Raw genomic sequence first — 17,505 nt, forward strand, 5'->3', positions numbered from 1 at the left:
GGCAATATAAAAGTGCATTGTCTGTACTTAAAATCAATAATAAAATTGTCCCCAAATCAGGCTGCTTTTTAGTATCACCATGTACCGGTAATCCTAAGATATCTCAGACATAAGGTATTCCTCCTCAGTGGAGCAGATTATTCCCAGACTTCCCTTGCTTTGTTATGACCTTAATACATCCCTCCCACATAAAATCGCTGGAGTAGATTCTGTTATCTGCAACTGAGAACCTTGACCGGTTGAGAGGAAGGGGTGCTGACAATTCTTAGTTGTCAGGTCTGAGCAGCAGGGAGAATGATTGTAACATTAGCTAGTTGGGAGAAGCTGATTTGGAATAATGATGATGAGTGTAGTTCTGGACATGTTAAATTTGAAGTACTTATGAGCTATGCGGAGAGAAATGTGCACGTAGAGATTAGGAGAGAGATCAGTGCTGTGCCATTACTTTGGGGATTCAGTAGTGGATGACTCATTTTAGCAGTAGGTTCCAGTTGTTGCATGATTCCCCCCTCTGTTCTGGACATGATACTATCGGGCTCTTTATATTTTTAAGTATTTGTAATCCTTACATGATATGGGTATTTTCTCTACTCCTGCCCTCCCCTCCCTTCCTCTCTTCTCTATTTTTCTTTTCTTTTCTTCTCTTCTCTCAGGGAAACTGAAAAAAGAGAGATTTAGAATGCTTGTCCAAGGCTACTGAAGAACAGGTCAATGCCGTATTTCAAGCAAGATTTCCTTGTCTCCAAGGCCTGCCTCAATAGGGAGACATGTTGTGGACCAGGTCTTCAAGGAAATCTTGGGTTTTGAAATGAAAAGAGGAGATGAGAAAGAGGAGAGCAATCTGGGCTAAAAGAATGACTGAAGCAAAGAAGTAGATGTAAGGACTAAACTTGGAACAGTGAGGGGATCTGCCTGCATTGAGGTAATATTCATGCATTTACTCAGCATTTACTGAGAACTACTAGATGCCGGTCCAGGGCCAGTCCCTGGTTTTGTGAAGGTGACAACATTTGGTATCTGCCGTTGGAGAGATCATGGTCTATGAGTAGACACAGACTCTAATGGAGAGCCCATTGCAATACTGTGTGGTGAGGGTTAAGAAAGTGAGAATTTCCGCATGCTCTGGGAATGTCAGAGGAGGGATACCAAAGGTTTGCCTGGAGGACATGCTCACTGGGCCCTAAAGGTCAGGAGGAGTTCCTCCCCAGACAAGGATGCATGAGAGACATTGAGAAGCACAGAAGATCACCAGCAAAGGTGTGGAAAAAAGGAGCAGCCTAGGGCATAATGGGAACTAAAAGAGATTTGTTGTTTCTGGAGTGTGAAATGCAAGACATAGATAGCTAGAAAAATCAATGCTTAAAATGGAGGAAGGGAAATTGACATTTATGGAACACTTACTCCGTGCCTGTCAGAGACAATTTTCCCAATCTAATTTAAGTAGTGATGATAGTTAACACTTTATGAGCACTTTGTATCTGAAGTTTTGTATCAAGAACTTTTTCCTATTGTTTATTTGGAATTGAATCAATTTATTCCCTTACTTGGAATATTCCTGAGGTATAATCTGCAGAGGCCAAATTATATTCCATTGAATGAGCGTATTTTTGTTAGAGTAGTCACTATTTATTGAGTGCTTAGTATATTCTAAGTGATTCAGGTAAATTTGCTCCTCTAATATTCACAAGAGACCTGTGAGGTAGGCAATGATATTATTCCCACTTTGTAGACAAGGGTGCTTTGACACTCGCCCAAGGTCACTCAGCTAAAAAGAGTTTGAGCCATTTTTTGGGGCCAGGAGTCTAGCTTAGACTCTCTTCTCTTTACCTCTACTCTCAGTGTTTTAGTGTCTTAGGGCTAGCATAACAAAGTACCACAAAGGGGGTGGCTTTAAAGAACAGAAATTAATGGTCTTACAGTTCTGGAGGCTAGAAATCCAGCAAGACACATCTATAGATCAACATTTTGAGTGACAGGGAGGTAAAAAACCTTACTGTCTGCGTGTTGGCTCCCAACCTAGGAAGAAACGAAAGGCAGTTGTTCTGGTCCCAGAGGATTCTACTTTGATCTTGTCCCTGAGCTCAGGGTACAGACAAGACAGAGTTTGAAACAGAGATAAGGAGGGAGTCCTGATCTCATCACTACTTTCATCTGTTGGCGCCCATTAGAACCCTGCTCTGACACAGATCTAGCTCCTAGTTCCTGGACCTCTTCTTCCCTGGTTCCAACCTCTTCTCCCACGTTCATTAATATTAGCAGTGAAATATTTATACAAACAAAATCTCACAATGAAAGGCAACAGATTTATATGAAGCAGCTGAGGCTGAACTGGGGCTTGCCAGAAGGCCCAGCCTACTTGTCTACCCACAATCTTGAAGTTTTTCTGTAGGACCCCAGGCTTAGTAGGCTATCATTTGAAAAACAATTCTTTTCCCATGCTGGTTCTCAAGATAACAGGCTGGAACAATTTTTCACAGCCTCCTAATAGATACCTTGCTGGAAACTGCTGTTTAAGTCAAAACCACCCATTTCCTCTCAATGAATTGGAAGGTAATGCAGTTTTAATTTTAAGTCCAATTATATCTTGAGAGATGAATGGTACAGGGCAAATCCTTGCTTAGGGCCAAAAGGGAGTGATAAATCATTCACTTACATGATCAGATTGCTTCCAAGCTCTTCTGGGCCTCTCAGGAAACAGAAAAGAATAGTTAAAACCAGCCTCTTTGGTGAAAAATAAAGAAATGGGAAGGAAGGTCAAGGTAGACTTTGCTTGTATCAGTCAGGATGTTTAAGTTAGGCTGTGGTTAAATAAAATCTCGGTGGCTTATCACAACAAAAGCCTTTTTCTTGCTCATACGTCATGTCAACCCAGCTTGTCAAGGGAGCGTATCAATTGCAGTTATTCAAGCCACTGCCAGGGGCTCCATCTTGATGCTCACTTCCAATGTCACCACCACAGAGGGAAGGGGTTGTGGTGAATATGGCTTAAAGCTTCCATTTATAATTTACAGACCACCACTGATCACATGGCCAAGACTAATGTCCAGAGACAGGGAAAGAAGAGCCATCCTACCATGGGCCCAGAAGGAGAACTGGAATTGGTAGCTCAAGATCACCAATGGCTCCAGTGGCTACTGCCCTGCCTTTTTGTGTCTGCTCATGATATGCAAGTAAGGATGAGGCAATGAGTAGAAGTAACACATACAGTCGATTTTGGTGACTCGTGGTAGTTATGTTCTATGTAGTCCCTGTGAACACTGAATTAGCCAATACTAAGCCATTGCTCTGAGGGGAAATACAGGGTTAGGTTCCTGTGAGTTTCTGGTCACAATTTTTTTGTCATCCAATCAATATATAACCTTGTTTTATATGTATTTCTGTTTAGAGACCTTATTTAATATACATTGTTGATTCATTAACATTGAACTCACAGTCAACAACGCTATAATTTATGCCTGCATGAAGCTTATCTAGCACATACCGTATTTTTCTCTGCAAGGCACATCACAGCCTTCTTACTCTTCAAAACACAAAATAGCACTTTAGCACTATGCTTGGGGGTCATTTTAAACAGCAATATCTCCGACGAAAAGCACACGATGTGGAAAAACATGGCTCTAAATAGACTGCAAAAAGGACACTTGTTTCTAGCCTGAGAGATGAGACAAGAACATAGAGCATCACCTTCACATGGTAAAGTCAGGTCCTTAGCTGCATTCTTCACTAGAATGGGAGTTCATGAGAGTAAGGACCATGTCTATTTTGCCCGCTATTACATTCCCAGCACCTGGCCGCCACTGGTACATTGTCGATGCTCAACTATTTTTTATCGACTGAATACTGGATGACTCATGAAAGAGTGGCGAAATGAATGAATGAGAGAAGGCACATAGGAAGATGGTGGGTGTGGGAGAGGAATGCTTCGGCATTTTTCAGTCTGTAAATCTCTGAAGTCTAGGAGCCCATTTTCTGCCGTCAGTGTCCTTCGAGACAATACCTAGTTTAGTCCTAGCTGGTGAGATTCAGCATCCAGGGCTGTCTTCAACTCTAGACTCATAGGATCCACAGAGGTGATTCATCGCAGCCATCACATTTGACTCCCTCATTCACTAGGACAATGAATGGCCTGTTTCCCCATTCACCCCTCTTGCTCTGTCTGGCTCCCCTTCTCTGAGAGGTGTGGATGGGTCAACGCAGAGCCCAGTGTGGGCTCTGGACACTGATTCCTCCAGGATGGAAAAGGAATTGAAGTTGGACGATGGGCCTTTGGCCCGAGATTAATTGAGGGTCTGTGGTAATAAAATAGCCAGTAGCCTTTTTATCTCTTCCTCTGGCTCCTGGTTCATTTTTTCCCCTAAGAAATGAAACAAAGCAATTGCCACTCGTCCCCCAAGTGATTTGGAGATACAGGATATAGGTGCCTTCTCAGTGCGAAACACGGTTCTATATCAAATTGCCAGGAGCTGGAGAGAATTGCCTCTGAACTGGAGGCTGATGGACACGGGCTATGATTTATGTAGAGATGGAGTAATAGGTAGGGATTTTACAATTTGATGGAGACCTGAAGAAATTCAATAAAAGGAGGATCTCTAGAGGCAAGTTTTATCGTGTGTGAATATTTTCATAAACACCTCTGAAGAGATAATACTATACAGGTAAGCTTAATAAAAAAGGATTTTCCTTTTCATTCCTGACAATCTGATCCTTTCACAAACTCTCAGAGGAAAGAGAAATACGGGCTTATTGGGACTGTTTCTTCCCTAGTTATCTAGTTTCCTTTTTCAACCTTTCTAATATTCCCCTCCTGCCTTTCAGATTTTATTGAATTTTTGCAAGCAGAAAGGATTTTGCTAGAAAGGATTTTACTAGAAAGAGCAAGTTAACCCAAATTGCTGACAAATGTGCGATACTCCAATGCCTAACAAGTCGCCTGAAGCTAAAGGTGCAGCATCCTAATGAACCCAGGTACCCCTTGGGAGGCAAGGGAAAGAGGAAGAGAAAAAATGACATATATTAGAAGAGGCAATTATCCTGCAAAAACCCATGCGGTACAGTGTCTTGGAAAGTGTACTGGCTTTGGGCCGGAGTACCTGGTTCTAAATCCCAACTCAGCTTCTTAGAATATCTTTGACCTCTAACAAGTTGGTTAATTTCTGTGAGTCTAAATTTCACCTTCTTGGAACATGAAATAATATTTTCTTCCCTTGATGCATCGAGGAATAAATGATATGATGTATGCAAACTGCTATGCTCAAAGCCTGGGTGCCTGGTCCCTTACAAGTTCTAAAAGCTCGTATCTAGCTGCAGCTGGTACAATCTAGACAAGGTCCTGTTCCTTCCTCCATGTTATTAATATCATTTCTTCCACACCACTGTTCTTAATAACGTGATCAACCACTTTCTCTTTTGTAACTATTTCTCATGGGTACAACGTACAAGCTCCGTGTGATCTTCATGCTCTACCTTACATGGATGTTGAAACAATGATCGGTAAGCGAAGACGCACTGTGAATTCTGTAGACACTTATGTTTCTGAAGGCATTAATTTCCCTTTAATAGCTTCCAGGTCCCCTGCCAACAGATCCAAAGAGGTTCAATTTTCCTTTATGAAGTTTTCATTTAATATTGCACAATCTACTTCTGATGTTTCTGATGATCCAGCTAATGTATTATTCAGATTCCTTCTATACTAGTCAAACTCACTGGAGGTTTTTTCTTTATTTTATTACCAATTAGCACCTGTATCAGCTGAAAAATTATATTGTTCCATTTTATCCAATAATGTTGCTCATTAGCCATTTTCAAAGAAAAGCTGCTCAGGAAAGGATTGAAACTCTTTAGAAAAGAGGTTTTTAATTCATTCTGTCAGCAAACATATATGTCAAACACTAGGGCTGCAACAGTGAGTAAAGCCCCGTTACTATTCTCAAGGAAATTCTAATGAAGTGGTAGTCAAGGTTTTACTACAGTTTATTCATCCATCCACTTTTCAATAAGGTAAGGGGCTTTACACTTACATGATGCCTAATCTTAGGGATGAGAATGTGATATAGGTGCTATTAAGTGGCATAATCATTGGCCATGAGTAGTGCCTGAATCCCACCTAAGGTGCATTGTTTTCTTTTTCTCAATTCTTCACCATCCTAGTATCCCAGCTTTTGGCCTTATGACTTTGTAGTCCCTCCTACTAGAGATCACCCTATTGATGCTGGGCTTGCATGGGATTTATTTTGGGCAAAAGTTCCAAGCTTACGCCAGAAGAAACACCTAGAGTGTCCTCTTGCCCCCCTTGCACTTCTGTCCTCACTACGAGTACACAGCCCTGGGGTAGCCATTGGCCATGGAGGACAAGAGACTTGTGGAGCAAACATGGGCTAACCCTGAAACTGGGCACCAAGTCAAGGTGAGCCCACTATAGGTCCGCCGACCACCAGTAGGCCAGCAAATACATAAGCAAAAGTTATTTTTGCTTTAAGCCATGGAGTTCTGGTGCATTGTGTTATAGAGCATTACTGCAGCAACAACTTCCTGATAAACCTACATTTTTTCAGAGTTCATGAGGGAGTTATGGACTCAGGACATGGTGGTGAGATAGTAATCAAATAATTGCTTTAGTATAGAAGACTGTACGCCCAATATCTCTATGCAGAGCTCTGGGAGGTTTATGTACTGGGTTATATAGTGTCTTCTAAAAATTACATACACCTGGAACCTCAGACTGTGACCTTAATTGAAAATAGGGTCTTTGAAGATGTAATTAGTTAACATGGGGTCAGAATAGGATTAGAGTGGCCCTAAATCCAATGACTGGTGTCCTCATAAGAAATTCATGTGAACACACAGAGATACAGAGACTCAGAGACACACCCAGGGAAGATGGCCTTGGGAAGGTAGGGGCAAAGATTGGAGTGATGCAGCTACAAGGCAAGGAATGCTAAGGATCACCAGCAACTACCAAAAGCTAAAAGAGACATAAGTCAGATTCTCCCTCAGAGCCTCCAGACGGAACCAATCCTGCCGCCATCTTGATTTAGAATGTCTGGCCTCCTGAACTGTGAGAGAATGCATTTCTCTTGGTTGCTGCGATTTGTTTCGGCAACACTGATAAACCAATACAGACTGGCTTGGTGTCTGTGGCTTAGTCTCAAAGTCCAAGGAGAGTTCCCCGCTTCCTCTGAATCTAATTCTTGTGACCTCATGAATTCAGCCTGGTCAGAACTGAAGAAGTAACTACAGGAAGAGAGAAGAAGAGCAGTGATACGGCCAGCTCTGCTGACCGATGCTGCCTACGTCAGTGAAAGCTGACCTGGCCACTTGAAAGCAGGCTAGGGGCTGGTGGCAACACCAAAAACCAGCTTTTTTTTTTTTAAATTGGCAGCTGCCATGACAGAATTAACACACACACACACACACACACACACACAAGAGAAAGAAAAGGGAGAGAGGGGAGGAAGGGAGGGAGGGAGGGAAGGCGGAAGAGAAGGAAAGGAAGGAAGGAAGGAAAGAAGGAGAAAAAACATGCAACGCTCACATCTTAGAGAGAACCCTGGGAGTCCTGTGACTCAAGAAGTTCCCTTTGAGTTCTGGTCTCACTAGCAAATGACGATAACAACCTGGATTTAATCCTCAGAGTAGAAGGTGAGCAGGGTGTCTCTTTGGCTTCAGTAAGGACAGTAGCTGAGATCATGAAGGCTCTCAGCTGTAAGGGCAACTTCAGGGCAGCAAGATGAGAAGACATACACACCTGAGAGACTTTGTTTTTTCTCACAGAAGACATGAAGCTGTGCCTTGTGCAACTTCAGGAAAAGTTAAGGGACATTCCAGTGCATGAATGGTAGGTAGTTGCGATCAAGTATTTCAAAGAGGGCTTGTACCCTAATAATCATGGAGTGGCATAAATGATCAAGCACTTGACTACCAGCTGAAAGGTTAGTGGTTTGAACTCACCCAGAGGCACCTTAGAAGACAGGCTTGGTGACATGCTTCTGAAACGTCCCAGCCTTGAAAACCCTATGGAGCAGTTCTACGCTGCACATATGGGGTCACCATGAGTCATAATCAACTCGACAGCAATAATATGAGAATAACAAAAACTATCACCTTATTTTGTAAACACTGGATGGTAAGATTCTACATTCACATGAAATCTGCATCCCTTACAACCTCTGTTTTCTCTGAAATCTATCTGATGGGTCAGAGGGCAAAACTGTTCTTGTCTACAAAGGAGTCCTTCAAATACCTAAAGAAAGCTTTACTAGGACCCTTTACTTTTCTTGACTCCAAATAAAAATTCCATTTTTTCATTAGGCACCTTGTTAGATGTCCCATGAATGCCTGTGCTTGGAACTCTTCAAAGAAGATCAATAATAACTGAAAACACCATGGGAGAATGGTTTCCATGCTTCATTTTGTGTTCCCAGAAATGACAGAGTGTAGGTGGCTTGCTGATGGAGAGCTTTATGCCCAGAACCTGTTTTCTTCTGACCTTTTTAATGTGTTTATGTATCCACGTAACAATCATCTTTTCTACCTATAAATCTGTGAATCAAAGGGTCACAAAATTTTCTGCCTGCAGTGAGATGTGAATTATCATCGTGAGGCTAGATAGCCCTGTTTCTTTCTCATCTGGAGAAAAAGAAAAACAAAGACAATGCTAAGATTGTCACCACCATTTGTCAGTTTGTTGTATCATGGTGGCCGGCATGTTGCTGTGATGCTGGAAGCTATGCCACTGGTATTTCAAATACCAGCAGAGTCATCCATGGTGGACAGGTTTCAGCAGAGCGTCCAGACTAAGACAAACTAGGAAGATACCTGAAAATCTGTCTCTCAAAATTAGCCAGTGAAAACCGTATGGATCACAACAGAACACTGTCCACTTACCAATGGTCATGAAGTTGGCACAGCACTGGGCAGCGTTTTGTCCTGTTATACATAAGGCCTCCCAGAGTTGGAGCAGACTCGATGCAACTAACAACAGCAAAGATCTGTTAACCGTTACCTTCCTGGTTCTCAGGCACAAACAAAAATATTCTTTGCCTCTAGTTTCAGGCCACCAGTGTCCTGAGTCCATTCTGTCTGAGGAAAATCGTCTAAAAACTCAGGCTCTGGTTTGAGTCTTATTGCTGTAATACTGCATTTGGTTTACCTAGCATGAATCGAAACCATGTGTGCATCACCTTGTTGAGCCTGCTCCAAGTCCTGACATGACTTCTAACCATGTGTCTTTGTCAGCACTTGCTGGTGGATACTCAATAAATAGGCGCTGACTGTAACATGAAAGGATATTCCTGTTTGAACTATCACTGAAAGAGGTAAACCCTGGGACAGGCTATTCAGGTCTCCAGAAAAGTGTCCTTGGTTGAGGTAAGAGTTCACTCAGGGCTCTGTGCAGGTTATTGTTATCTGTTAGTTGCTGTTGAGTTGGCTCTGCCCTTATGTACAACACAGAACTAAACGTGGCCCAATCCTACACCATCTTCCGGTTCGTTAATATGATTGATTGAGTCCATGCAGGTTGGAAATCTGGAATTCAAGTGGAGACGGGAAGGATGCTGAAGGGAAGACCACTGAGGGGGAAGTAAGTATACCTAAGCCAGGAATTCGGTAGGAAACATGCTGGTGGCTATTCCCTGAGCGTGGTCTATGTCTTTGTATCCTGAGCGAGGCCCCGTCTAGAGACAGTTGTGCGGCAGAGTTCTATAGTCATCAGAGCACAGGGTCTGGAGAAACATGGCCTGAATTAAAATCTTCTTCCGTGATCTGCTGCTGCTCAGTGACTTAATATGTTGTCTAACTCTGGAGTTCAGTGTAAGCAAACCACTTTCCTGCAGAAGGAAGATTTTTCAATTTATTCATAGTAAAAGGATATTTTTATCTCCACAAGTCTTACTGCTTCTTTTTTTAAATACATCTCAGTCAGAATTTTGACAAGGTAGAAGAGTGGTAATTACTAGCTTCCTCAAACTTTCCAAGAAATAATGCCTTCCTCATAGTGGTATAGTAAAATTAGGTGGAAAACTCTTTGATATTCCCTGATGCACAGAAGCGATGGATACATGGGAGCTGCTACTCTTGGTGTCAAGTGATCATTTGCGACATTTTATCCAGTTCTTCCTGTTCTTGGCATCTCTATGGATAAATAGGGAAAATGGAAGTGTAAGCCAGTCACCTGAACTTTGACACCAGGGAAAAAATAATCTGTTCAGGAAAATGTTCTCTGGGACATGAGACCCGTTAGCTCTTAGGCTGCTATCGTGGCAAGAGACCAGCATTTGGGAGCGGGAAGATTTAGATTTTGACCTCAATTCTGCCAAGTATCAGCTCTATAAACTTGGAGAGATTACCCAGTAGTACTGGTAGTTGACACTTATTAAGAAGTTATCATTGCCAGGTACTCGTCTAAGTGGTTTGTTTATATTCATAAACAATTTTCACTAAGCTCCTTTCAGATAAGTGCTATTTTTATTTCTGTTTCTTAGGTAATGAAAATAAAATTAAAAAAAAAAAAAACCAGAAAAGTCAGGTAAACTAACTGCAGTGAGGTGGCTCAGCTTCATAGGCAGAATCTCTAACTTCAAAGCAAAGCAAGGCTTTGAACAAATTCGAACCAATTCAGTCACAGCCCACACAGTGAAATCGGAACAGACCCAAATTTTTAAGATTTGGGTGAAGTGGAACAGTAACTGGAATAAGAAAAATTATAAGCTCCTTTCAGGAGCCTGATACAAGAGATCGGATTATTGCCAGGACTGTGGAGAGTGACACACATTCAAAGCTGTGCAGTCGGCCGCCATCTTTGAGCAGGGCACCGCTGTTTCTGACACTGCTGGTCAAGAGATTTTGTTACTGTGCAATACACACACTGCCCTTGTTTTCTAAGAGGGAGATTAAGTTTCTAGCAGGGCGTTGATCTGTAAATTTTCCTGTTGCATTTATTGTTCCAGTTCACACACACTTTACAAATTTTGATCCATTCTGGTGTCGCTTTGTTGGCCATGACTGAATCGGGAAGAACCAGTTTGAAGCCCTGCTTCCAAGCAACACCTCCTCAATCTTCAATTTTCTTCTCCTGCAGTGGGGATGTACCTAAAGATCTACTTTGTAGGGCTTATGAGTGTTAAATGAAATGACTTTTGTAAAGTCCCTCACACACTGGTTGCCACTCTGTGATTACATTTAACAAAGCTGTAGCATTAGGTTACCTGGTTGTAAGCAACAGAAAGCAACTCTGATTGACTAAAGTAGAGAATGAATTTAGTAGAAGGATTTCCAGTAGCTGATAGAAATAATGGGAAGGAAGAATGCTAGGTTAGTAAAGCAATCAAGAACCAGAGAGAGTGGACATCCTGAAAGACAGCCAAGTAGGGCACACCCCAGACATTGCCCATTTAGGAAGCTGATGTAGACACCACCATCACTGCTTCTCCAGAATATAGACACTGCTAGATGCTACCACCATTGCTGCTCATTGCTGTGGTGGAATTCTAACTTGTACTTTTTTCTTTGAGACAACAACTCAATAATAAATCTTGAGCACAAAACAACTGATGGCCCAGCCTAGATTCTATGCCCCTGCACTCACTTTGAGAAGGGCAATATTCTCTCCCATTTGTCTTCCATAGTTTTTTCTCCTACCAAGACTTATGAGAGATCCCACCAAAAAATAGAAATAAGTTTGCCACCCTACTCAGAAATAAAAACAAATATCCACTACACAATGGTGGTGATGATAAATTGCTTCTACTCTGCACTTCGCTGTCACCCTGAACTTAACCTCCAAATCCTGAGATCTCACTGTGTCCAGAGACAACCTGCTTACTTCTGTTTCCCCCAATAACTGCACATTCCTTGGATGTGGCAATCGTGTCTAATTTTCTTTTTGTAGTAAATTCCCAACATCTGACTCATAGTGGAATTAAATACTTATTAAACTGAACATAAGAGAAGAGAAAGGGCATATTTAGGGAGTGTTTTGGACTTATAGTGACAGAAGTGTCAGAATCCACAAAGAAGATGACATTATTTGACCATTTTGACCTACAAAATGACAAGTATGTATGGTTCAAATATATGTTTAATATTCAGAGCAAAAGTCACCCTGAGAAGCTGACATCGAGGCTTTGTTGCTATTACAAGAGAGACTGTAAAGAGGTATCTGCTTAGTTTGCCTCTCTGGACTGAGGCAATGGAGTTTAGGTGGAGCCCACTCCTAGGTTTGCATGCATGGACACATTTTACTTTAATTAAGATGGAGATTTGCAATGTTAGAGACCTTCTAGCAATTTTCTCCTCTTTGTGCAATGTATGCAATTCTCTGGTATTTCTGTTCTCTAATCAATTGTGGCGAAATTTTTGCTCTTCTGCTTGTAAAATCTAAGGAGGAAGGTGCAAATGGAACCAGGTGCGGGAAGCACATCCTGCGTGTTGGATGTTGTGACAGCCATTTAACGTATGTTAATCCATTTAACCCTTATTGCGCTGTGAAGGGCATGTCAGATGAGGAAACAGAGGATCAGAGGAGTAAATATCGCACCCAAGATCACACAGTTAATAAATGGCGGAGCCAGAGTTGGGACTGTTCCAACAAATGCCGGCAGCCAACACTGAACCAGCAGTGGTTCCAAGTGAGGAAGTCGTGGCAGATGCCCCAAGTCCATGCTTTACCAGGCCTACCTGGTGCCTCCTGGTGGACATAGTTCTGGTATCCCCTGGTGGAAGGATTCTTCTAATAAAGTTTCCACATGCCAAGAAACTTTGGAAATTGTACTGTGACACCATCAGCATAATCCAGAGGCAGAGGGTTGGTTAGCATGTCAGGTGAATTAGCAGCAGAGTTTACTAAACACGGGGAAGAAACAGCCACAGTACTTTTCTTCTTTACATAAAGTTTCTAACAGCCTGTGAGCAATGGCCTCTGTCTTGCTGCTAGATGGCTTTACCACACTTGATCAACTTTCTTAGCCCCATTCTAGGTTCCAACTACACCAAGATAGACAAGGAAGAAAGACCTGGTGAAGTACTCATGGAAATTAGCCAATGAAAATCCTATGAATCACAACGGTCCAATTGCAACCAATCAAGGGGATGGTGCAGGACTGATCAGCGGTTGCCATGAGTTAGGTCCGACTGGACAGCAACTAACACCAACAACAGTTTTAGATAAACTTTAAGACTCAACTTAGTGGCAAACTAGTCTCTTTTCTCCTCTGTTAAAACTTTTCTACTTCTTTTAGGGAGAATGGCACCTTCTCTGAGCCTCCAATGCATTATCTTTGTGTTGTAAATACTGTATTATATTATAAATTATATGTTTATGTTTCCCCTATCCATTATATATAGTAATTTCCTTAAAGTCAAGGACTATACCTTTTTAGTGTTTCAATACGTCCCCTAGGAAGGGTGTAGAAAGTTGATTCTGGGCTTTGCTATTGAAAGTGATTGGGAAATTACACTTTTTTTTTTTCTCCTTCCAAATCTTGACCCCATTGTCCTCTCAAGCTGCCTTGTTTTCATATATTGTTCCTAGAGTAGTCTCTTTCTAAGCAGCCCTTTTAATGTTTATTACAGACCTACAAATCCTACAAATGATTTTGGCTGTGTCCCCATAGGCCCATCCCTTCCTAAGGGCAAGACCTCTTCCCTTCCCTTGCCTCCCGCATCCCAAGTGATGATCTGACAAATATCTGTTACAATATATGAAGGGTCCCCTGAAGTAGCCAAGAACTATGCACACAATAAACCCGTTGCCATTGAGTTGATTTCAACTCATAGTGACCCTATAGCATAGAGTAGAACTGCCCCATAGGGTTTCCAATGCTGTAATCTTTATGGGAGCAGATTGCCTGATCTTTTTCAGAGTGGCTGGTGGGTTCAAACTACTGACCCTTTGGTTAGCAGCCAAACGCTTTAACCACTGTGCCACCGTGGCTCCTTACGCACAGGGTAGTATGTAAAATATCCTTAGTGCTGATCTTCTCACATAAGATTTCTCACATGGGGAGTGGTAGGGGACATTGCAGACCCCCTGCTACCTCATCCCCATCAGAGCCTTCAGGGCCCAACGTTGACCCTAATGCATGGTTCAGTTTTGACCTCTGCAGCAGTTCCCCTGTCAGACCACCATAACTGTGTATGTGCGTGTGCCTACGTGCTGTTTCCATTAAGCAGGGTGACAATGTCAGAAAACCGTGCTACATTATTCAATTTTTATTGAATAGCCAGCATCTGTTCTGTGACAGGAATTATTATAACTGTCAGTATTATCATAATAATAAAATAAAAAGAAGCGAGGTCTCTGTTTCAGCTGGGCCACTTGACATTTTGCACGTGTCTGCCTCTTGAACTTCACTTCAGAGAGCATGACTCAGCCAGTTCCGGTACCACCCTAATGGTTTCAGCAATTGAATCTATGTGTTTGAAGTGCAGTGTTGGTGCAAAGAATATTGAATATATCATGGACCGCCAGAAGAACTAACAACTCCATCTTAGAAGAAATACAACCAGAATGTTCCTTAGAAACAAGGATGGTGAGACTTCAGCTCCCTACTTTGGATACGTCATCAGGAAAGACTAATTGTTAGAAAAGGACATCATGTCTGGTAAAGTAGAGGGTCAGTGAAAACAAGGAGAACCCTCAATGGGATGGATTGAAGCAGTCGTCACAAAATGGACTCGAACATACCAACAATATGAAGATGGCACAGGACTGGGCAATATTTCATTCTGTTGTATATGAGGTCGACGTGAGTTGGAGCTGACTTGATGGCAAGTAGCAACGGTGTTCTGGGATCCATTAGGGAGTAGTAGAAATATTCCAGGACCAACGTGCTGGGAGGGTCAAGTTTACTCTTTGTAATGTGAAAGAAATGTCTGGTCTTCTCTGGACCTCATTTTCATCAATATGGTCCCATTTAGCTTAACAATTACCATATCTGTTAGAGATTCCCCAGGAGAGAAGTCAAGAGTTACCTAGTCATTGTCTTCTTGCTCTTATAAGTAACGGCATGGGGCTCATTGCATTTGCACCTCCAAGATGGGTTGATGAGATTTTACTATAACTACCTTTGGATATTCCAGAGCCCTCAGTTTTCAGAGATGCCCAATGACAAAGTTGAGCTTGATCGGGACAGTTCATTCAAAGGAAAGAGCATGGGCTTTGGCACCCTGTCTCCCATTCCAAATCAGATTCCATATCATAAAACAGTGCCTTCTTTTGAGGGGGCGAATGTCCCATTGAATTCAACTGCACAGGCTCTCATGGCGGATGGTCTCAGCTCAGATCCTCTCTCTACCACCTACTAGCGAGGTCTTCTGAGACAAGTGACTTTACCTCCCTGTACTTCAGCTCCTCATCTGTAAAACAAGATACCAATTGTAGTGCCTCAAGCAGAGCATTCTGGGAAGAATCAACGGTGGCTATTATTTATGGTGCTGAGTTCACAAAAGAACAATACAAATAAGCAGCATCTACATATAGCCTTTATAATTTTAAATATTTAAGGTAACAGTCCATACAACTTTGTTGTTGTTTTAAGTGTTAAGTACTTGTTATGTTCATCGAATTAGTAAAATTTGAGGTTATGAACTAGCCACAGTTTCTATCCCTGAAAAAGCCCTAGTCTAGCGAGGGAACTACTGCATCAAGATTACATGGTTTTTTTGGGCAGCTCATGATAAGTGATGATCCTGGCACCCTGGAAATAAACCATCCAGTGGCGAGAACCAGGATGTGGTGGCAGAAGAACCCATAAAAACAAAGTATGGCCAAACTATGGAATTTTGGTTCTGTAGGCAGTAAAGAACCGCTTTATTTTTTATTTGTGAAAATAACCAAAAATAAGCTTTTGTTTATTTTCATGATTTTGTTTTAAGTGTTCATCACTTACACTCTCAGTAAATATCTAACACCCACAATGTACCCGGCATTGAGCTAGGTTTGCAACATTCACAAATTACGTACATTAATTTGCTTATATTTAGTGTAGCAGATAGACCATGAGTAAGTAAATAGCTAAATGGATGCAGACTGTGATAACAACTATGAAAGAGAGCAGTCATGGGCTGGGATATACCCAGTGTGTGTGTGCTGGGGAGTGTGTGTGGGTGGGGGTGTGTGCACATGCATGTGTGTGTTTGTGTGTACGTGTGCACACTGAGAAGTTCACTTTTAGCTTCATTCTGAAAGATGTGAAGCCAGAAGGATCTGGAAGGTGGGGTGAAGGTGTCTGGAAGTTACATGGATCACAGCCAGTGTGGTGGGGTGCATACGTCAGGGTTCCCGCTGTGATTGGAATTTTATTTCTACCCCTTCTGGGGCATCACTCTTTGGCCGTTTCCTCTCTCAGAACCTGGATTTACTTATCTGTCAAATGGAGCTGCTATTTCTTACTCACAGGCTTGTTGAGAATTACATATAAATGCCTTAGTTTAGGGCCTGGCACCAGTGAGTTGTCATTATAAATTATTAGTCAGATAGCATCAGTCTTCCGCTAAAAAAATCTTTAATGGTGCTCCATGTTACTCAGAGTAAAAGCCTCAACATGTCCTACGAGGACCACAGTAGCCTTCTAGTTCCTTCGTGAACACTCCAGGCCTTTGCCCTTCCCTTTGCCAGAGTGTTTCTCCCTAGCTCGCTGCCAGTCTAAACACCTCTGTCCCCTTCAAGGCTACTCAAGCTCCACCTTTCAATGAGACTTACCCCAACCGTTCTATTCACTACTGCAAACAGCTCTGTACCTCGACCTTTTGTGCCTCCTGCTCTGATCCACATATTCTCCATGGCACCTGTTCATTCCAAAGTGGCAGATAATCTACACATGTATCAGGTTTACATCTCATTAATCGCATGTCTCCTCTGCCAGAATGTAAGTTCTACAGGCTCTGTATCTCTTTGATCACTGATATGTCCCAAGCACTTAGAACAGTGCCTGGCACAGCAGGCGCTCAGTAAATTCATCTATTTACAGACTAGATGAACAAATGAGTGGAGGACATGTTGTTGCTATAGTTGCTGTTGTTGAAAGATGATTCTAGTGGATACTAGATCAGGAAGTAGTTGAGGGCAACTGGGGAAAACATAGATCACCCAGCGGCCTGGATTAGATACTACAAAGAAACAATTTAATATTATTTTGAAATGTAAGGGTTTTCTCTCTGTTCCCCTTACCTGATTCCCTTCACCAACAGCAACTATTGCAATTCCAACTCTAAACTATACATTAAACATAATCAATTCCATTTAACATATTGAACTGGGCTTATGGGAAGATGAAGTGTCGTTGTCTAATTAGAGAATTAATGTAGTAGGTAAATATTGCAGGAAAGACCACCATTAAGCCCTGACTGACTATGGTATTTCATTAAGTTTATAATTACCCTGGGGGATTGGTGGTGGGAGACAGAGCCCATATATCATGTAAGTTTTAACTACTGTGATTTGCCATTACTCTGAGAGCTTCTGTGCAGGAGAGGGAGAGAGCTGAGCAAGGAGAGTGCTTTCTAACA

This window comes from Trichechus manatus, unplaced genomic scaffold (assembly GCF_000243295.1).
Source record: "Trichechus manatus latirostris isolate Lorelei unplaced genomic scaffold, TriManLat1.0 scaffold00022, whole genome shotgun sequence".
Classification (NCBI taxonomy): Eukaryota; Metazoa; Chordata; class Mammalia; order Sirenia; family Trichechidae; genus Trichechus; species Trichechus manatus.